Below are 25,087 nucleotides of genomic sequence, written 5' to 3'. Positions count from 1 at the left end.
TCCCCCACATATTTTTTTACAGGTATTGCGCTTCACCCACTCACCTATCTATCTAATGATTTACCATTTATCAACTCACCCACCCATTTATCTGTCTGTCTGTCTAATGATTCACTATCTATCCAACCTACCCAACCACCCTCCCATTTATCTACCTACCTATCTATCTATCTACAGTTAGTGCGCTCAGTGAAAAAATATGTGGGGCCCAAAGGATAACAACTCCCTGCTGGCTGAGCTGCACTATAACACAAGGAGTGAGGGATCACCCACATATTTTTTTACAGGTATTGAGATTCACCCACCCAACTATCTATCTAATGATTTACCATTTATCCACCCACCCGCCCATTTATCTGTCTATCTAATGATTCACTAGCTATACACCTACCCACCCAACATCCCACCCATTTATCTACCTAACCATCTATCTATCCATATATCTATTTATCTATCTACAGTTAATGCGCTCAGTGAAAAAATATGAGGGGCCCAAAGGATAACAACTCCCTGCTGGCTGAGCTGCACTATAACACAAGAAGTGAGGGATCACCCACATATTTTTTTACAGGTATTGAGCTTCACCCACCCACCTATCTATCTAATAATTTACCTTTTATCTACCCACCCACCCATTTATCTGTCTATCTAATGATTCACTATCTATACACCTACCCACCCAACATCCCACCCATTTATTTACCTAAACATCTATCTATCTATCCATATATCTATCTATCTATCTACAGTTAATATGCTCAGTAAAAAAAAAGGGGTCCCAAAGGATAACAATTCCCTGCTGGCCGAGCTGTACTTTTACACAAGGAGTGAGGGATCACCCACATATCTTTTACAGATATTGCACTTCAACCACCTAGCCATTTTCTATTTCATGATTTACCATCTACCTACCTACCCAGTTAAGGATCCCACCCTCCCTGCTGGTCAAGCTGCAACATTACAAAGGGAAGAAAGTTGCTGACTGAAAAAAAGTGGGTTACTGACTTCCCTCCCACCCCCATGTCCGTTAAGCTGCCTTAGCGGACAGTGGAGGAAGGTATCAGTTTATCTTTTACTCTTTCTATTTATCTCTACCTATCTCTATCTATTTAACTGTACACTAAGTAATCACAAAGTACAATAATAGAAGAGTTCATAGCTAGAAGTCCTATTTGTGAAGACCAAATGTATACCAAAAACATATTATCAGTAATTAATTTTCATTAATTACCTGACTTCGGTCTCCTGTTGCTGTGCTTAATCTTTGTTTTTTGACTTGAGGAGGATTCTGCAGTCCAGGTCACTTTGCAGTAGTCAGCTGTTATGACCTCATCACATGTTTTATGGAGAATTCTCACCTAAAAAATGGAAATAGGCATGATAATATGTTCTCAGTATACATTGACCCTAAAGCCCTGTACACACTGGGAGTCTAGGGGCACCATCTATATAGTCAACTATATCTGTGGTTCCACTATTCACACTGAAAGAAATCTGTTACCGATATCATTCAATGATGTCCCAGTGACCTGCTGAACATGCGGGTCATAGGCTATATGGCCAAAGATGACCTGTATGTTCAGGTGAAGGGGCAGGAGGGTGGTCGTTAAGGATGCGCGGGAGCACACATCATTAACTATATTGAGTATACATACTACAGATTTGTTTTAAAGAAAAGAGATCGCTCAAAAATGCCATTCTGAGCGATAACTTTTCTTTTTGAGTAGCGTTTATGGGGCTTTAGAAAAATGAGAGGGATCCCTCACCTCTTTATCCATGCCTCTACTTTATGAACTATTCTAGCTATGATTTGTCTATTTAATTAATTTACCATCTATCTACCTATCCACCCAATTTATCTGTCTATCCAATGATTTACTATCCATGTGCCTACACATCCATCTATCTATCTATCTATCTATCTATCTATCTACGGTTAGTGCGCTCAGTTAAAAAATATGTGGGTCCCAAAGGATAACTCCCTGCTGGCCGAGCTGCACTATTACACAAGGAGTGAGGGATCACCCAAATATATTTTTACAGCTATTGCACTTCTACCACCCACCTATCTATCTAACGATTTAACATATATCTACCCACCCATTTATCTGTCTATCTAATGATTCACTATCTATCCACCTACCCAACCACCCTCCCATTTATCTACCTACCTATCTATCTGTCTATCCACATTTAGTTTGCTCAGTGAAAAAATATGTGGGTGCCAAAGGATAACAACTCCCTGCTGGCCGAGCTGCACTATTACACAAGGAGTGAGGTATCACCCACATATTCTTTTACAGTTATTGAAATCCACCCACCAAACTATCAATCAATCTAATGATTTAACATTTATCCACCCAACCGCCCAGTTATCTGTCTATCTAATGATTCACTATCTATACACCTACCCACCCATTTGTCTACCTACCCATCTATCTATCTACAGATAATGTGCTCAGTGAAAAAATATGTGGGGCCCAAAGGATAACAACTCCCTGCTGGCTAAGCTGCACTATAACACAAGGAGTGAGGGATCACCCACATATTTTTTTACAGGTATTGCGCTTCACCCACTCACCTATCTATCTAATAATTTACCATTTATCTACTCACCCACCCATTTATCTGTCTATCTAATGATTCACTATCTATCCGACCTACCCAACCACTCTCCCATTTATCTACCTACCTATCTATCTACAGTTAGTGCGCTCAGTGAAAAAATATGTGGGGCCCAAAGGATAACAACTCCCTGCTGGCTGAGCTGCACTATAACACAAGGAGTGAGGGATCACCCACATATTTTTTTACAGGTATTGAGATTCACCCACCCAACTATCTATCTAATGATTTACCATTTATCCACCCACCCGCCCATTTATCTGTCTATCTAATGATTCACTAGCTATACACCTACCCACCCAACATCCCACCCATTTATTTACCTAAACATCTATCTATCTATCCATATATCTATCTATCTATCTACAGTTAATATGCTCAGTAAAAAAAAAGGGGTCCCAAAGGATAACAATTCCCTGCTGGCCGAGCTGTACTTTTACACAAGGAGTGAGGGATCACCCACATATCTTTTACAGATATTGCACTTCAACCACCTAGCCATTTTCTATTTCATGATTTACCATCTACCTACCTACCCAGTTAAGGATCCCACCCTCCCTGCTGGTCAAGCTGCAACATTACAAAGGGAAGAAAGTTGCTGACTGAAAAAAAGTGGGTTACTGACTTCCCTCCCACCCCCATGTCCGTTAAGCTGCCTTAGCGGACAGTGGAGGAAGGTATCAGTTTATCTTTTACTCTTTCTATTTATCTCTACCTATCTCTATCTATTTAACTGTACACTAAGTAATCACAAAGTACAATAATAGAAGAGTTCATAGCTAGAAGTCCTATTTGTGAAGACCAAATGTATACCAAAAACATATTATCAGTAATTAATTTTCATTAATTACCTGACTTCGGTCTCCTGTTGCTGTGCTTAATCTTTGTTTTTTGACTTGAGGAGGATTCTGCAGTCCAGGTCACTTTGCAGTAGTCAGCTGTTATGACCTCATCACATGTTTTATGGAGAATTCTCACCTAAAAAATGGAAATAGGCATGATAATATGTTCTCAGTATACATTGACCCTAAAGCCCTGTACACACTGGGAGTCTAGGGGCACCATCTATATAGTCAACTATATCTGTGGTTCCACTATTCACACTGAAAGAAATCTGTTACCGATATCATTCAATGATGTCCCAGTGACCTGCTGAACATGCGGGTCATAGGCTATATGGCCAAAGATGACCTGTATGTTCAGGTGAAGGGGCAGGAGGGTGGTCGTTAAGGATGCGCGGGAGCACACATCATTAACTATATTGAGTATACATACTACAGATTTGTTTTAAAGAAAAGAGATCGCTCAAAAATGCCATTCTGAGCGATAACTTTTCTTTTTGAGTAGGGTTTATGGGGCTTTAGAAAAATGAGAGGGATCCCTCACCTCTTTATCCATGCCTCTACTTTATGAACTATTCTAGCTATGATTTGTCTATTTAATTAATTTACCATCTATCTACCTATCCACCCAATTTATCTGTCTATCCAATGATTTACTATCCATGTGCCTACACATCCATCTATCTATCTATCTATCTATCTACGGTTAGTGCGCTCAGTTAAAAAATATGTGGGTCCCAAAGGATAACTCCCTGCTGGCCGAGCTGCACTATTACACAAGGAGTGAGGGATCACCCAAATATATTTTTACAGCTATTGCACTTCTACCACCCACCTATCTATCTAACGATTTAACATATATCTACCCACCCATTTATCTGTCTATCTAATGATTCACTATCTATCCACCTACCCAACCACCCTCCCATTTATCTACCTACCTATCTATCTGTCTATCCACATTTAGTTTGCTCAGTGAAAAAATATGTGGGTGCCAAAGAATAACAACTCCCTGCTGGCCGAGCTGCACTATTACACAAGGAGTGAGGTATCACCCACATATTCTTTTACAGTTATTAAAATCCACCCACCAAACTATCAATCAATCTAATGATTTAACATTTATCCACCCAACCGCCCAGTTATCTGTCTATCTAATGATTCACTATCTATACACCTACCCACCCATTTGTCTACCTACTTATCTATCTATCTACAGATAATATGCTCAGTGAAAAAATATGTGGGGCCCAAAGGATAACAACTCCCTTCTGGCTGAGCTGCACTATAACACAAGGAGTGAGGGATTCCACACATATTTTTTTACAGGTATTGCGCTTCACCCACTCACCTATCTATCTAACGATTTACCATTTATCTACTCACCCACCCATTTATCTGTCTGTCTGTCTAATGATTCACTATCTATCCAACCTACCCAACCACCCTCCCATTTATCTACCTACCTATCTATCTATCTACAGTTAGTGCGCTCAGTGAAAAAATATGTGGGGCCCAAAGGATAACAACTCCCTGCTGGCTGAGCTGCTCTATAACACAAGGAGTGAGGGATCACCCACATATTTTTTTACAGGTATTGAGATTCACCCACCTTACTATCTATCTAATGATTTACCATTTATCCACCCACCCGCCCATTTATCTGTCTATCTAATGATTCACTAGCTATACACCTACCCACCCAACATCTCACCCATTTATCTACCTAACCATCTATCTATCCATATATCTATTTATCTATCTACAGTTAATGCGCTCAGTGAAAAAATATGAGGGGCCCAAAGGATAACAACTCCCTGCTGGCTGAGCTGCACTATAACACAAGGAGTGAGGGATCACCCACATTTTTTTTTACAGGTATTGAGCTTCACCCACCCAACTATCTATCTATCTAATGATTTACCATTTATCCACCCACCGCCCATTTATCTGTCTATCTAATGATTCACAATCTATACACCTACCCACCCAACAACCCACCTATTTGTCTACCTACCCATCTATCTATCTACAGATAATATGCTCAGTGAAAAAATATGTGGGGCCCAAAGGATAACCACTCCCTGCTGGCTGAGCTGCACTATAACACAAGGAGTGAGGGATCACCCACATATTTTTTTACAGGTATTGAGCTTCACCCACCCAACTATCTATCTATCTAATGATTTACCATTTATCCACCCACCGCCCATTTATCTGTCTATCTAATGATTCACTATCTATACACCTACCCACCCAACAAGCCAGCTATTTGTCTACCTACCCATCTATCTATCTACAGATAATATGCTCAGTGAAAAAATATGTGGGGCCCAAAGGATAACAACTCTCTGCTGGCTGAGCTGCACTATAACACAAGGAGTGAGGGATCCCCCACATATTTTTTTACAGGTATTGCGCTTCACCCACTCACCTATCTATCTAATGATTTACCATTTATCAACTCACCCACCCATTTATCTGTCTGTCTGTCTAATGATTCACTATCTATCCAACCTACCCAACCACCCTCCCATTTATCTACCTACCTATCTATCTACAGTTAGTGCGCTCAGTGAAAAAATATGTGGGGCCCAAAGGATAACAACTCCCTGCTGGCTGAGCTGCACTATAACACAAGGAGTGAGGGATCACCCACATATTTTTTTACAGGTATTGAGATTCACCCACCCAACTATCTATCTAATGATTTACCATTTATCCACCCACCCGCCCATTTATCTGTCTATCTAATGATTCACTAGCTATACACCTACCCACCCAACATCCCACCCATTTATCTACCTAACCATCTATCTATCCATATATCTATTTATCTATCTACAGTTAATGCGCTCAGTGAAAAAATATGAGGGGCCCAAAGGATAACAACTCCCTGCTGGCTGAGCTGCACTATAACACAAGGAGTGAGGGATCACCCACATTTTTTTTACAGGTATTGAGCTTCACCCACCCAACTATCTATCTATCTAATGATTTACCATTTATCCACCCACCGCCCATTTATCTGTCTATCTAATGATTCACAATCTATACACCTACCCACCCAACAACCCACCTATTTGTCTACCTACCCATCTATCTATCTACAGATAATATGCTCAGTGAAAAAATATGTGGGGCCCAAAGGATAACCACTCCCTGCTGGCTGAGCTGCACTATAAAACAAGGAGTGAGGGATCACCCACATATTTTTTTACAGGTATTGAGCTTCACCCACCCAACTATCTATCTATCTAATGATTTACCATTTATCCACCCACCGCCCATTTATCTGTCTATCTAATGATTCACTATCTATACACCTACCCACCCAACAAGCCAGCTATTTGTCTACCTACCCATCTATCTATCTACAGATAATATGCTCAGTGAAAAAATATGTGGGGCCCAAAGGATAACAACTCCCTGCTGGCTGAGCTGCACTATAACACAAGGAGTGAGGGATCCCCCACATATTTTTTTACAGGTATTGCGCTTCACCCACTCACCTATCTATCTAATGATTTACCATTTATCAACTCACCCACCCATTTATCTGTCTGTCTGTCTAATGATTCACTATCTATCCAACCTACCCAACCACCCTCCCATTTATCTACCTACCTATCTATCTACAGTTAGTGCGCTCAGTGAAAAAATATGTGGGGCCCAAAGTATAACAACTCCCTGCTGGCTGAGCTGCACTATAACACAAGGAGTGAGGGATCACCCACATATTTTTTTACAGGTATTGAGATTCACCCACCCAACTATCTATCTAATGATTTACCATTTATCCACCCACCCGCCCATTTATCTGTCTATCTAATGATTCACTAGCTATACACCTACCCACCCAACATCCCACCCATTTATCTACCTAACCATCTATCTATCCATATATCTATTTATCTATCTACAGTTAATGCGCTCAGTGAAAAAATATGAGGGGCCCAAAGGATAACAACTCCCTGCTGGCTGAGCTGCACTATAACACAAGAAGTGAGGGATCACCCACATATTTTTTTACAGGTATTGAGCTTCACCCACCCACCTATCTATCTAATAATTTACCTTTTATCTACCCACCCACCCATTTATCTGTCTATCTAATGATTCACTATCTATACACCTACCCACCCAACATCCCACCCATTTATTTACCTAAACATCTATCTATCTATCCATATATCTATCTATCTATCTACAGTTAATATGCTCAGTAAAAAAAAAGGGGTCCCAAAGGATAACAATTCCCTGCTGGCCGAGCTGTACTTTTACACAAGGAGTGAGGGATCACCCACATATCTTTTACAGATATTGCACTTCAACCACCTAGCCATTTTCTATTTCATGATTTACCATCTACCTACCTACCCAGTTAAGGATCCCACCCTCCCTGCTGGTCAAGCTGCAACATTACAAAGGGAAGAAAGTTGCTGACTGAAAAAAAGTGGGTTACTGACTTCCCTCCCACCCCCATGTCCGTTAAGCTGCCTTAGCGGACAGTGGAGGAAGGTATCAGTTTATCTTTTACTCTTTCTATTTATCTCTACCTATCTCTATCTATTTAACTGTACACTAAGTAATCACAAAGTACAATAATAGAAGAGTTCATAGCTAGAAGTCCTATTTGTGAAGACCAAATGTATACCAAAAACATATTATCAGTAATTAATTTTCATTAATTACCTGACTTCGGTCTCCTGTTGCTGTGCTTAATCTTTGTTTTTTGACTTGAGGAGGATTCTGCAGTCCAGGTCACTTTGCAGTAGTCAGCTGTTATGACCTCATCACATGTTTTATGGAGAATTCTCACCTAAAAAATGGAAATAGGCATGATAATATGTTCTCAGTATACATTGACCCTAAAGCCCTGTACACACTGGGAGTCTAGGGGCACCATCTATATAGTCAACTATATCTGTGGTTCCACTATTCACACTGAAAGAAATCTGTTACCGATATCATTCAATGATGTCCCAGTGACCTGCTGAACATGCGGGTCATAGGCTATATGGCCAAAGATGACCTGTATGTTCAGGTGAAGGGGCAGGAGGGTGGTCGTTAAGGATGCGCGGGAGCACACATCATTAACTATATTGAGTATACATACTACAGATTTGTTTTAAAGAAAAGAGATCGCTCAAAAATGCCATTCTGAGCGATAACTTTTCTTTTTGAGTAGCGTTTATGGGGCTTTAGAAAAATGAGAGGGATCCCTCACCTCTTTATCCATGCCTCTACTTTATGAACTATTCTAGCTATGATTTGTCTATTTAATTAATTTACCATCTATCTACCTATCCACCCAATTTATCTGTCTATCCAATGATTTACTATCCATGTGCCTACACATCCATCTATCTATCTATCTATCTACGGTTAGTGCGCTCAGTTAAAAAATATGTGGGTCCCAAAGGATAACTCCCTGCTGGCCGAGCTGCACTATTACACAAGGAGTGAGGGATCACCCAAATATATTTTTACAGCTATTGCACTTCTACCACCCACCTATCTATCTAACGATTTAACATATATCTACCCACCCATTTATCTGTCTATCTAATGATTCACTATCTATCCACCTACCCAACCACCCTCCCATTTATCTACCTACCTATCTATCTGTCTATCCACATTTAGTTTGCTCAGTGAAAAAATATGTGGGTGCCAAAGGATAACAACTCCCTGCTGGCCGAGCTGCACTATTACACAAGGAGTGAGGTATCACCCACATATTCTTTTACAGTTATTGAAATCCACCCACCAAACTATCAATCAATCTAATGATTTAACATTTATCCACCCAACCGCCCAGTTATCTGTCTATCTAATGATTCACTATCTATACACCTACCCACCCATTTGTCTACCTACCCATCTATCTATCTACAGATAATGTGCTCAGTGAAAAAATATGTGGGGCCCAAAGGATAACAACTCCCTGCTGGCTAAGCTGCACTATAACACAAGGAGTGAGGGATCACCCACATATTTTTTTACAGGTATTGCGCTTCACCCACTCACCTATCTATCTAATAATTTACCATTTATCTACTCACCCACCCATTTATCTGTCTATCTAATGATTCACTATCTATCCGACCTACCCAACCACTCTCCCATTTATCTACCTACCTATCTATCTACAGTTAGTGCGCTCAGTGAAAAAATATGTGGGGCCCAAAGGATAACAACTCCCTGCTGGCTGAGCTGCACTATAACACAAGGAGTGAGGGATCACCCACATATTTTTTTACAGGTATTGAGATTCACCCACCCAACTATCTATCTAATGATTTACCATTTATCCACCCACCCGCCCATTTATCTGTCTATCTAATGATTCACTAGCTATACACCTACCCACCCAACATCCCACCCATTTATTTACCTAAACATCTATCTATCTATCCATATATCTATCTATCTATCTACAGTTAATATGCTCAGTAAAAAAAAAGGGGTCCCAAAGGATAACAATTCCCTGCTGGCCGAGCTGTACTTTTACACAAGGAGTGAGGGATCACCCACATATCTTTTACAGATATTGCACTTCAACCACCTAGCCATTTTCTATTTCATGATTTACCATCTACCTACCTACCCAGTTAAGGATCCCACCCTCCCTGCTGGTCAAGCTGCAACATTACAAAGGGAAGAAAGTTGCTGACTGAAAAAAAGTGGGTTACTGACTTCCCTCCCACCCCCATGTCCGTTAAGCTGCCTTAGCGGACAGTGGAGGAAGGTATCAGTTTATCTTTTACTCTTTCTATTTATCTCTACCTATCTCTATCTATTTAACTGTACACTAAGTAATCACAAAGTACAATAATAGAAGAGTTCATAGCTAGAAGTCCTATTTGTGAAGACCAAATGTATACCAAAAACATATTATCAGTAATTAATTTTCATTAATTACCTGACTTCGGTCTCCTGTTGCTGTGCTTAATCTTTGTTTTTTGACTTGAGGAGGATTCTGCAGTCCAGGTCACTTTGCAGTAGTCAGCTGTTATGACCTCATCACATGTTTTATGGAGAATTCTTACCTAAAAAATGGAAATAGGCATGATAATATGTTCTCAGTATACATTGACCCTAAAGCCCTGTACACACTGGGAGTCTAGGGGCACCATCTATATAGTCAACTATATCTGTGGTTCCACTATTCACACTGAAAGAAATCTGTTACCGATATCATTCAATGATGTCCCAGTGACCTGCTGAACATGCGGGTCATAGGCTATATGGCCAAAGATGACCTGTTTGTTCAGGTGAAGGGGCAGGAGGGTGGTCGTTAAGGATGCGCGGGAGCACACATCATTAACTATATTGAGTATACATACTACAGATTTGTTTTAAAGAAAAGAGATCGCTCAAAAATGCCATTATGAGCGATAACTTTTCTTTTTGAGTAGCGTTTATGGGGCTTTAGAAAAATGAGAGGGATGCCTCACCTCTTTATCCATGCCTCTACTTTAAGAACTATTCTAGCTATGATTTGTCTATTTAATTATTAATTTACCATCTATCTACCTATCCACCCAATTTATCTGTCTATCCAATGATTTACTATCCATGTGCCTACACATCCATCTATCTATCTATCTATCTATCTACGGTTAGTGCGCTCAGTTAAAAAATATGTGGGTCCCAAAGGATAACTCCCTGCTGGCCGAGCTGCACTATTACACAAGGAGTGAGGGATCACCCAAATATATTTTTACAGCTATTGCACTTCTACCACCCACCTATCTATCTAACGATTTAACATATATCTACCCACCCATTTATCTGTCTATCTAATGATTCACTATCTATCCACCTACCCAACCACCCTCCCATTTATCTACCTACCTATCTATCTGTCTATCCACATTTACTTTGCTCAGTGAAAAAATATGTGGGTGCCAAAGGATAACAACTCCCTGCTGGCTAAGCTGCACTATAACACAAGGAGTGAGGGATCACCCACATATTTTACCCATCTATCTATCTACAGATAATGTGCTCAGTGAAAAAATATGTGGGGCCCAAAGGATAACAACTCCCTGCTGGCTAAGCTGCACTATAACACAAGGAGTGAGGGATCACCCACATATTTTTTTTTACAGGTATTGCGCTTCACCCACTCACCTATCTATCTAATAATTTACCATTTATCTACTCACCCACCCATTTATCTGTCTATCTAATGATTCACTATCTATCCGACCTACCCAACCACCCTCCCATTTATCTACCTATCTATCTATCTACCCTTAGTGCGCTCAGTGAAAAAAATATGTGGGGCCCAAAGGATAACAACTCCCTGCTGGCTGAGCTGCACTATAACACAAGGAGTGAGGGATCACCTACATATTTTTTTACAGGTATTGAGATTCCCCCACCCAACTATCTATCTAATGATTTACCATTTATCCACCCACCCGCCCATTTATCTGTCTATCTAATGATTCACTATCTATACACCTACCCACCCAACATCCCACCCATTTATTTACCTTAACATCTATCTATCTATCTATCTATCTACAGTTAATGCACTCAGTGAAAAAATATGTGGGGCCCAAAGGATAACAACTCCCTGCTGGCTGAGCTGCACTATAACACAAGGAGTGAGGGATCACCCACATATTTTTTTACAGGTATTGAGCTTCACCCACCCAACTATCTATCTATCTAATGATTTACCATTTATCCACCTACCGCCCATTTATCTGTCTATCTAATGATTCACTATCTATACACCTACCCACCCAACAACCCACCCATTTGTCTACCTACCCATCTATCTATCTACAGATAATGTGCTCAGTGAAAAGATATGTGGGGCCCAAACGATAACAACTCCCTGCTGGCTGAGCTGCACTATAACACAAGGAGTGCGGGATCCCCCACATATTTTTTTACAGGTATTGCGCTTCACCCACTCACCTATCTATCTAATGATTTACCATGTATCTACTCACCCACCCATTTATCTGTCTGTCTATCTAATGATTCACTATCTATCCAACCTACCCAACAACCCTCCCATTTATCTACCTACCTATCTATCTATCTACAGTTAGTGCGCTCAGTGAAAAAATATGTGGGGCCCAAAGGATAACAACTCCCTGCTGGCTGAGCTGCACTATAACACAAGGAGTGAGGGATCACCTACATATTTTTTTACAGGTATTGAGATTCACCCACCCAACTATCTATCTAATGATTTACCATTTATCCACCCACCCGCACATTTATCTGTCTATCTAATGATTCACTAGCTATACACCTACCCACCCAACATCCCACCCATTTATTTACCTAAACATCTATCTATCTATCTATCTATCTATCTATCTATCCATATATCTATCTATCTATCAATATATCTACAGTTAATATGCTCAGTAAAAAAAAGGGGTCCCAAAGGATAACAATTCCCTGCTGGCCGAGCTGTACTTTTACACAAGGAGTGAGGGATCACCCACATATCTTTTACAGATATTGCACTTCAACCACCTAGCCATTTTCTATTTCATGATTTACCATCTACCTACCTACCCAGTTAAGGATCCCACCCTCCCTGCTGGTCAAGCTGGAACATTACAAAGGGAAGAAAGTTGCTGACTGAAAAAAAGTGGGTTACTGACTTCCCTCCCACCCCCATGTCCGTTAAGCTGCCTTAGCGGACAGTGGAGGAAGGTATCAGTTTATCTTTTACTCTTTCTATTTATCTCTACCTATCTCTATCTATTTAACTGTACACTAAGTAATCACAAAGTACAATAATAGAAGAGTTCATAGCTAGAAGTCCTATTTGTGAAGACCAAATGTATACCAAAAACATATTATCAGTAATTAATTTTCATTAATTACCTGACTTTGGTCTCCTGTTGCTATGCTTAATCTTTGTTTTTTGACTTGAGGAGGATTCTGCAGTCCAGGTCACTTTGCAGTAGTCAGCTGTTATGACCTCATCACATGTTTTATGGAGAATTCTCACCTAAAAAATGGAAATAGGCATGATAATATGTTCTCAGTATACATTGACCCTAAAGCCCTGTACACACTGGGAGTCTAGGGGCACCATCTATATAGTCAACTATATCTGTGGTTCCACTATTCACACTGAAAGAAATCTGTTACCGATATCAGTCAATGATGTCCCAGTGACCTGCTGAACATGCGGGTCATAGGCTATATGGCCAAAGATGACCTGTATGTTCAGGTGAAGGGGCAGGAGGGTGGTCGTTAAGGATGCGCGGGAGCACACATCATTAACTATATTGAGTATACATACTACAGATTTGTTTTAAAGAAAAGAGATCGCTCAAAAATGCCATTCTGAGCGATAACTTTTCTTTTTGAGTAGCGTTTATGGGGCTTTAGAAAAATGAGAGGGATCCCTCACCTCTTTATCCATGCCTCTACTTTATGAACTATTCTAGCTATGATTTGTCTATTTAATTAATAATTTACCATCTATCTACCTATCCACCCAATTTATCTGTCTATCCAATGATTTACTATCCATGTGCCTACACATCCATCTATCTATCTATCTACGGTTAGTGCGCTCAGTTAAAAAATATGTGGGTCCCAAAGGATAACTCCCTGCTGGCCGAGCTGCACTATTACACAAGGAGTGAGGGATCACCCAAATATATTTTTACAGCTATTGCACTTCTACCACCCACCTATCTATCTAATGATTTAACATATATCTACCCACCCATTTATCTGTCTATCTAATGATTCACTATCTATCCACCTACCCAACCACCCTCCCATTTATCTACCTACCTATCTATCTGTCTATCCACATTTAGTTTGCTCAGTGAAAAAATATGTGGGTGCCAAAGGATAACAACTCCCTGCTGGCTGAGCTGCACTATTACACAAGGAGTGAGGTATCACCCACATATTCTTTTACAGTTATTGAAATCCACCCACCAAACTATCAATCAATCTAATGATTTAACATTTATCCACCCAACCGCCAAGTTATCTGTCTATCTAATGATTCACTATCTATACACCTACCCACCCATTTGTCTACCTACCCATCTATCTTTCTACAGATAATGTGCTCAGTGAAAAAATATGTGGGGCCCAAAGGATAACAACTCCCTGCTGGCTGAGCTGCACTATAACACAAGGAGTGAGGGACCCACATATTTTTTTACAGGTATTGCGCTTCACCCACTCACCTATCTATCTAATGATTTACCATGTATCTACTCACCCACCCATTTATCTGTCTGTCTATCTAATGATTCACTATCTATCCAACCTACCCAACCACCCTCCCATTTATCTACCTACCTATCTATCTATCTACAGTTAGTGCGCTCAGTGAAAAAATATGTGGGGCCCAAAGGATAACAACTCCCTGCTGGCTGAGCTGCACTATAACACAAGGAGTGAGGGATCACCCACATATTTTTTACAGGTATTGAGATTCACCCACCCAACTATCTATCTAATGATTTACCATTTATCTACTCACCCACCAATTTATCTGTCTGTCTATCTAATGATTCACTATCTATCCAACCTACCCAACCGCCCTCCCATTTATCTACCTACCTATCTATCTATCTACAGTTTGTGTGCTCAGTGAAAAAATATGTGGGTGCCAAAGGATAACAACTCCCTGCTGGCCGAGCTGCACTATTACACAAGGAGTGAGGTATCACACACATATTCTTTTACAGTTATTGAAATCCACCCACCAAACTATCAATCAATCTAAAGATTTAACATTTATCCACCCAACCGCCCAGTTATCTGTCTATCTAATGATTCACTATCTATACACCTACCCACCCATTTGTCTACCTACCTATCTATCTATCTACAGATAATGTGCTCAGTGAAAAAATATGTGGGGCCCAAAGGATAACAACTCCCTGCTGGCTGAGCTGCACTATAACACAAGGAGTGCGGGATCCCACACATATTTTTTTACAGGTATTGCGCTTCACCCACTCACCTATCTATCTAATGATTTACCATGTATCTACTCACCCACCCATTTATCTGTCTGTCTATCTAATGATTCACTATCTATCCAACCTACCCAACAACCCTCCCATTTATCTACCTACCTATCTATCTATCTACAGTTAGTGCACTCAGTGAAAAAATATGTGGGGCCCAAAGGATAACAACTCCCTGCTGGCTGAGCTGCACTATAACACAAGGAGTGAGGGATCACCCACATATTTTTTTACAGGTATTGAGCTTCACCCACCCAACTATCTATCTAATGATTTACCATTTATCCACCCACCGCCCATTTATCTGTCTATCTAATGATTCACTATCTATACACCTACCCACCCAACAACCCACCCATTTGTCTACCTACCCATCTATCTATCTACAGATAATGTGCTCAGTGAAAAAATATGTGGGGCCCAAACGATAACAACTCCCTGCTGGCTGAGCTGCACTATAACACAAGGAGTGCGGGATCCCCCACATATTTTTTTACAGGTATTGCGCTTCACCCACTCACCTATCTATCTAATGATTTACCATGTATCTAATCACCCACCCATTTATCTGTCTGTCTATCTAATGATTCACTATCTATCCAACCTACCCAACAACCCTCCCATTTATCTACCTACCTATCTATCTATCTATCTACAGTTAGTGCGCTCAGTGAAAAAATATGTGGGGCCCAAAGGATAACAACTCCCTGCTGGCTGAGCTGCACTATAACACAAGGAGTGAGGGATCACCTACATATTTTTTTACAGGTATTGAGATTCACCCACCCAACTATCTATCTAATGATTTACCATTTATCCACCCACCCGCCCATTTATCTGTCTATCTAATGATTCACTAGCTATACACCTACCCACCCAACATCCCACCCATTTATTTACCTAAACATCTATCTATCTATCTATCTATCCATATATCTATCTATCTATCTATCAATATATCTACAGTTAATATGCTCAGTAAAAAAAAGGGGTCCGAAAGGATAACAATTCCCTGCTGGCCGAGCTGTACTTTTACACAAGGAGTGAGGGATCACCCACATATCTTTTACAGATATTGCACTTCAACCACCTAGCCATTTTCTATTTCATGATTTACCATCTACCTACCTACCCAGTTAAGGATCCCACCCTCCCTGCTGGTCAAGCTGCAACATTACAAAGGGAAGAAAGTTGCTGACTGAAAAAAAGTGGGTTACTGACTTCCCTCCCACCCCCATGTCCGTTAAGCTGCCTTAGCGGACAGTGGAGGAAGGTATCAGTTTATCTTTTACTCTTTCTATTTATCTCTACCTATCTCTATCTATTTAACTGTACACTAAGTAATCACAAAGTACAATAATAGAAGAGTTCATAGCTAGAAGTCCTATTTGTGAAGACCAAATGTATACCAAAAACATATTATCAGTAATTAATTTTCATTAATTACCTGACTTCGGTCTCCTGTTGCTGTGCTTAATCTTTGTTTTTTGACTTGAGGAGGATTCTGCAGTCCAGGTCACTTTGCAGTAGTCAGCTGTTATGACCTCATCACATGTTTTATGGAGAATTCTCACCTAAAAAATGGAAATAGGCATGATAATATGTTCTCAGTATACATTGACCCTAAATCCCTGTACACACTGGGAGTCTAGGGGCACCATCTATATAGTCAACTATATCTGTGGTTCCACTATTCACACTGAAAGAAATCTGTTACCGATATCATTCAATGATGTCCCAGTGACCTGCTGAACATGCGGGTCATAGGCTATATGGCCAAAGATGACCTGTATGTTCAGGTGAAGGGGCAGGAGGGTGGTCGTTAAGGATGCGCGGGAGCACACATCATTAACTATATTGAGTATACATACTACAGATTTGTTTTAAAGAAAAGAGATCGCTCAAAAATGCCATTCTGAGCGATAACTTTTCTTTTTGAGTAGCGTTTATGGGGCTTTAGAAAAATGAGAGGGATCCCTCACCTCTTTATCCATGCCTCTACTTTATGAACTATTCTAGCTATGATTTGTCTATTTAATTAATAATTTACCATCTATCTACCTATCCACCCAATTTATCTGTCTATCCAATGATTTACTATCCATGTGCCTACACATCCATCTATCTATCTATCTACGGTTAGTGCGCTCAGTTAAAAAATATGTGGGTCCCAAAGGATAACTCCCTGCTGGCCGAGCTGCACTATTACACAAGGAGTGAGGGATCACCCAAATATATTTTTACAGCTATTGCACTTCTACCACCCACCTATCTATCTAATGATTTAACATATATCTACCCACCCATTTATCTGTCTATCTAATGATTCACTATCTATCCACCTACCCAACCACCCTCCCATTTATCTACCTACCTATCTATCTGTCTATCCACATTTAGTTTGCTCAGTGAAAAAATATGTGGGTGCCAAAGGATAACAACTCCCTGCTGGCCGAGCTGCACTATTACACAAGGAGTGAGGTATCACCCACATATTCTTTTACAGTTATTGAAATCCACCCACCAAACTATCAATCAATCTAATGATTTAACATTTATCCACCCAACCGCCAAGTTATCTGTCTATCTAATGATTCACTATCTATACACCTACCCACCCATTTGTCTACCTACCCATCTATCGTTCTACAGATAATGTGCTCAGTGAAAAAATATGTGGGGCCCAAAGGATAACAACTCCCTGCTGGCTGAGCTGCACTATAACACAAGGAGTGAGGGACCCACATATTTTTTTACAGGTATTGCGCTTCACCCACTCACCTATCTATCTAATGATTTACCATGTATCTACTCACCCACCCATTTATCTGTCTGTCTATCTAATGATTCACTATCTATCCAACCTACCCAACCACCCTCCCATTTATCTACCTACCTATCTATCTATCTACAGTTAGTGCGCTCAGTGAAAAAATATGTGGGGCCCAAAGGATAACAACTCCCTGCTGGCTGAGCTGCACTATAACACAAGGAGTGAGGGATCACCCACATATTTTTTACAGGTATTGAGATTCACCCACCCAACTATCTATCTAATGATTTACCATTTATCTACTCACCCACCAATTTATCTGTCTGTCTATCTAATGATTCACTATCTATCCAACCTACCCAACCGCCCTCCCATTTATCTACCTACCTATCTATCTATCTACAGTTTGTGTGCTCAGTGAAAAAATATGTGGGTGCCAAAGGATAACAACTCCCTGCTGGCCGAGCTGCACTATTACACAAGGAGTGAGGTATCACACACATATTCTTTTACAGTTATTGAAATCCACCCACCAAACTATCAATCAATCTAAAGATTTAACATTTATCCACCCAACCGCCCAGTTATCTGTCTATCTAATGATTCACTATCTATACACCTACCCACCCATTTGTCTACCTACCTATCTATCTATCTACAGATAATGTGCTCAGTGAAAAAATATGTGGGGCCCAAAGGATAACAACTCCCTGCTGGCTGAGCTGCACTATAACACAAGGAGTGCGGGATCCCACACATATTTTTTTACAGGTATTGCGCTTCACCCACTCACCTATCTATCTAATGATTTACCATGTATCTACTCACCCACCCATTTATCTGTCTGTCTATCTAATAATTCACTATCTATCCAACCTACCCAACAACCCTCCCATTTATCTACCTACCTATCTATCTATCTACAGTTAGTGCGCTCAGTGAAAAAATATGTGGGGCCCAAAGGATAACAACTCCCTGCTGGCTGAGCTGCACTATAACACAAGGAGTGAGGGATCACCCACATATTTTTTTACAGGTATTGAGCTTCACCCACCCAACTATCTATCTAATGATTTACCATTTATCCACCCACCGCCCATTTATCTGTCTATCTAATGATTCACTATCTATACACCTACCCACCCAACAACCCACCCATTTGTCTACCTACCCATCTATCTATCTACAGATAATGTGCTCAGTGAAAAAATATGTGGGGCCCAAACGATAACAACTCCCTGCTGGCTGAGCTGCACTATAACACAAGGAGTGCGGGATCCCCCACATATTTTTTTACAGGTATTGCGCTTCACCCACTCACCTATCTATCTAATGATTTACCATGTATCTAATCACCCACCCATTTATCTGTCTGTCTATCTAATGATTCACTATCTATCCAACCTACCCAACAACCCTCCCATTTATCTACCTACCTATCTATCTATCTACAGTTAGTGCGCTCAGTGAAAAAATATGTGGGGCCCAAAGGATAACAACTCCCTGCTGGCTGAGCTGCACTATAACACAAGGAGTGAGGGATCACCTACATATTTTTTTACAGGTATTGAGATTCACCCACCCAACTATCTATCTAATGATTTACCATTTATCCACCCACCCGCCCATTTATCTGTCTATCTAATGATTCACTAGCTATACACCTACCCACCCAACATCCCACCCATTTATTTACCTAAACATCTATCTATCTATCTATCTATCCATATATCTATCTATCTATCTATCTATCAATATATCTACAGTTAATATGCTCAGTAAAAAAAAGGGGTCCGAAAGGATAACAATTCCCTGCTGGCCGAGCTGTACTTTTACACAAGGAGTGAGGGATCACCCACATATCTTTTACAGATATTGCACTTCAACCACCTAGCCATTTTCTATTTCATGATTTACCATCTACCTACCTACCCAGTTAAGGATCCCACCCTCCCTGCTGGTCAAGCTGCAACATTACAAAGGGAAGAAAGTTGCTGACTGAAAAAAAGTGGGTTACTGACTTCCCTCCCACCCCCATGTCCGTTAAGCTGCCTTAGCGGACAGTGGAGGAAGGTATCAGTTTATCTTTTACTCTTTCTATTTATCTCTACCTATCTCTATCTATTTAACTGTACACTAAGTAATCACAAAGTACAATAATAGAAGAGTTCATAGCTAGAAGTCCTATTTGTGAAGACCAAATGTATACCAAAAACATATTATCAGTAATTAATTTTCATTAATTACCTGACTTCGGTCTCCTGTTGCTGTGCTTAATCTTTGTTTTTTGACTTGAGGAGGATTCTGCAGTCCAGGTCACTTTGCAGTAGTCAGCTGTTATGACCTCATCACATGTTTTATGGAGAATTCTCACCTAAAAAATGGAAATAGGCATGATAATATGTTCTCAGTATACATTGACCCTAAAGCCCTGTACACACTGGGAGTCTAGGGGCACCATCTATATAGTCAACTATATCTGTGGTTCCACTATTCACACTGAAAGAAATCTGTTACCGATATCATTCAATGATGTCCCAGTGACCTGCTGAACATGCGGGTCATAGGCTATATGGCCAAAGATGACCTGTATGTTCAGGTGAAGGGGCAGGAGGGTGGTCGTTAAGGATGCGCGGGAGCACACATCATTAACTATATTGAGTATACATACTACAGATTTGTTTTAAAGAAAAGAGATCGCTCAAAAATGCCATTCTGAGCGATAACTTTTCTTTTTGAGTAGCGTTTATGGGGCTTTAGAAAAATGAGAGGGATCCCTCACCTCTTTATCCATGCCTCTACTTTATGAACTATTCTAGCTATGATTTGTCTATTTAATTAATAATTTACCATCTATCTACCTATCCACCCAATTTATCTGTCTATCCAATGATTTACTATCCATGTGCCTACACATCCATCTATCTATCTATCTATCTATCTATCTATCTACGGTTAGTGTGCTCAGTTAAAAAATATGTGGGTCCCAAAGGATAACTCCCTGCTGGCCGAGCTGCACTATTACACAAGGAGTGAGGGATCACCCAAATATATTTTTACAGCTATTGCACTTCTACCACCCACCTATCTATCTAATGATTTAACATATATCTACCCACCCATTTATCTGTCTATCTAATGATTCACTATCTATCCACCTACCCAACCACCCTCCCATTTATCTACCTACCTATCTATCTGTCTATCCACATTTAGTTTGCTCAGTGAAAAAATATGTGGGTGCCAAAGGATAACAACTCCCTGCTGGCCGAGCTGCACTATTACACAAGGAGTGAGGTATCACCCACATATTCTTTTACAGTTATTGAAATCCACCCACCAAACTATCAATCAATCTAATGATTTAACATTTATCCACCCAACCGCCAAGTTATCTGTCTATCTAATGATTCACTATCTATACACCTACCCACCCATTTGTCTACCTACCCATCTATCTTTCTACAGATAATGTGCTCAGTGAAAAAATATGTGGGGCCCAAAGGATAACAACTCCCTGCTGGCTGAGCTGCACTATAACACAAGGAGTGAGGGACCCACATATTTTTTTACAGGTATTGCGCTTCACCCACTCACCTATCTATCTAATGATTTACCATGTATCTACTCACCCACCCATTTATCTGTCTGTCTATCTAATGATTCACTATCTATCCAACCTACCCAACCACCCTCCCATTTATCTACCTACCTATCTATCTATCTATCTACAGTTAGTGCGCTCAGTGAAAAAATATGTGGGGCCCAAAGGATAACAACTCCCTGCTGGCCGAGCTGCACTATTACACAAGGAGTGAGGTATCACCCACATATTCTTTTACAGTTATTGAAATCCACCCACCAAACTATCAATCAATCTAAAGATTTTACATTTTTCCACCCAACCGCCCAGTTATCTGTCTATCTAATGATTCACTATCTATACACCTACCCACCCATTTGTCTACCTACCTATCTATCTATCTACAGATAATGTGCTCAGTGAAAAAATATGTGGGGCCCAAAGGATAACAACTCCCTGCTGGCTGAGCTGCACTATAACACAAGGAGTGAGGGATCACCCACATATTTTTTTACAGGTATTGAGATTCACCCACCAAACTATCTATCTAATGATTTACCATTTATCCACCCACCCGCCCATTTATCTGTCTATCTAATGATTCACTAGCTATACACCTACCCACCCATTTATCTACCTAACCATCTATCTATCCATATATCTATTTATCTAGCTACAGTTAATGCGCTCAGTGAAAAAATATGAGGGGCCCAAAGGATAACAACTCCCTGCTGGCTGAGCTGCACTTTAACACAAGAAGTGAGGGATCACCCACATATTTTTTTACAGGTATTGCGCTTCACCCACTCACCTATCTATCTAATGATTTACCATTTATCTACTCACCCACCCATTTATTTGTCTGTCTATCTAATGATTCACTCTCTATCCAACCTACCCAACCACCCTCCCATTTATCTACCTACCTATCTATCTATCTACAGTTAGTGCGCTCAGTGAAAAAATATGTGGGGCCCAAAGGATAACAACTCCCTGCTCGCTGAGCTGCACTATAACACAAGGAGTGAGGGATCCCCCACATATTTTTTTACAGGTATTGAGCTTCACCCACCCAACTATCTATCTATCTAATGATTTACCATTTATCCACCCACCGCCCATTTATCTGTCTATCTAATGATTCACTATCTATACACCTACCCACCCAACAACCCACCCATTTGTCTACCTACCCATCTATCTATCTACAGATAATATGCTCAGTGAAAAAATATGTGGGGCCCAAAGGATAACAACTCCCTGCTGGCTGAGCTGCACTATAACACAATGAGTGAGGGATCCCCCACATATGTTTTTACAGGTATTGCGCTTCACCCACTCACCTATCTATCTAATGATTTACCATTTATCCACCCACCCGCCCATTTATCTGTCTGTCTGTCTAATGATTCACTAGCTATCCAACCTACCCAACCACCCTCCCATTTATTTACCTAAACATCTATCTATCTACAGTTAGTGCGCTCAGTGAAAAAATATGTGGGGCCCAAAGGATAACAACTCCCTGCTGGCTGAGCTGCACTATAACACAAGGAGTGAGGGATCACCCACATATTTTTTTACAGGTATTGAGATTCACCCACCCAACTATCTATCTAATGATTTACCATTTATCCACCCACCCGCCCATTTATCTGTCTATCTAATGATTCACTAGCTATACACCTACCCACCCAACATCCCACCCATTTATTTACCTAAACATCTATCTATCTATCTATCCATATATCTATCTATCTATCAATATATCTACAGTTAATATGCTCAGTAAAAAAAAGGGGTCCCAAAGGATAACAATTCCCTGCTGGCCGAGCTGTACTTTTACACAAGGAGTGAGGGATCACCCACATATCTTTTACAGATATTGCACTTCAACCACCTAGCCATTTTCTATTTCATGATTTACCATCTACCTACCTACCCAGTTAAGGATCCCACCCTCCCTGCTGGTCAAGCTGCAACATTACAAAGGGAAGAAAGTTGCTGACTGAAAAAAAGTGGGTTACTGACTTCCCTCCCACCCCCATGTCCGTTAAGCTGCCTTAGCGGACAGTGGAGGAAGGTATCAGTTTATCTTTTACTCTTTCTATTTATCTCTACCTATCTCTATCTATTTAACTGTACACTAAGTAATCACAAAGTACAATAATAGAAGAGTTCATAGCTAGAAGTCCTATTTGTGAAGACCAAATGTATACCAAAAACATATTATCAGTAATTAATTTTCATTAATTACCTGACTTCGGTCTCCTGTTGCTGTGCTTAATCTTTGTTTTTTGACTTGAGGAGGATTCTGCAGTCCAGGTCACTTTGCAGTAGTCAGCTGTTATGACCTCATCACATGTTTTATGGAGAATTCTCACCTAAAAAATGGAAATAGGCATGATAATATGTTCTCAGTATACATTGACCCTAAAGCCCTGTACACACTGGGAGTCTAGGGGCACCATCTATATAGTCAACTATATCTGTGGTTCCACTATTCACACTGAAAGAAATCTGTTACCGATATCATTCAATGATGTCCCAGTGACCTGCTGAACATGCGGGTCATAGGCTATATGGCCAAAGATGACCTGTATGTTCAGGTGAAGGGGCAGGAGGGTGGTCGTTAAGGATGCGCGGGAGCACACATCATTAACTATATTGAGTATACATACTACAGATTTGTTTTAAAGAAAAGAGATCGCTCAAAAATGCCATTCTGAGCGATAACTTTTCTTTTTGAGAAGCGTTTATGGGGCTTTAGAAAAATGAGAGGGATCCCTCACCTCTTTATCCATGCCTCTACTTTATGAACTATTCTAGCTATGATTTGTCTATTTAATTAATAATTTACCATCTATCTACCTATCCACCCAAATTCATCTGTCTATCCAATGATTTACTATCCATGTGCCTACACATCCATCTATCTATCTATCTATCTATCTATCTACGGTTAGTGTGCTCAGTTAAAAAATATGTGGGTCCCAAAGGATAACTCCCTGCTGGCCGAGCTGCACTATTACACAAGGAGTGAGGGATCACCCAAATATATTTTTACAGCTATTGCACTTCTACCACCCACCTATCTATCTAATGATTTAACATATATCTACCCACCCATTTATCTGTCTATCTAATGATTCACTATCTATCCACCTACCCAACCACCCTCCCATTTATCTACCTACCTATCTATCTGTCTATTCACATTTAGTTTGCTCAGTGAAAAAATATGTGGGTGCCAAAGGATAACAAC

The sequence above is a fragment of the Crinia signifera genome, chromosome 5 (assembly GCF_055691185.1).
Source record: "Crinia signifera chromosome 5, ASM5569118v1, whole genome shotgun sequence".
NCBI classification, from domain to species: Eukaryota; Metazoa; Chordata; class Amphibia; order Anura; family Myobatrachidae; genus Crinia; species Crinia signifera.
Note: the sequence above shows the minus strand (reverse complement) of the source record.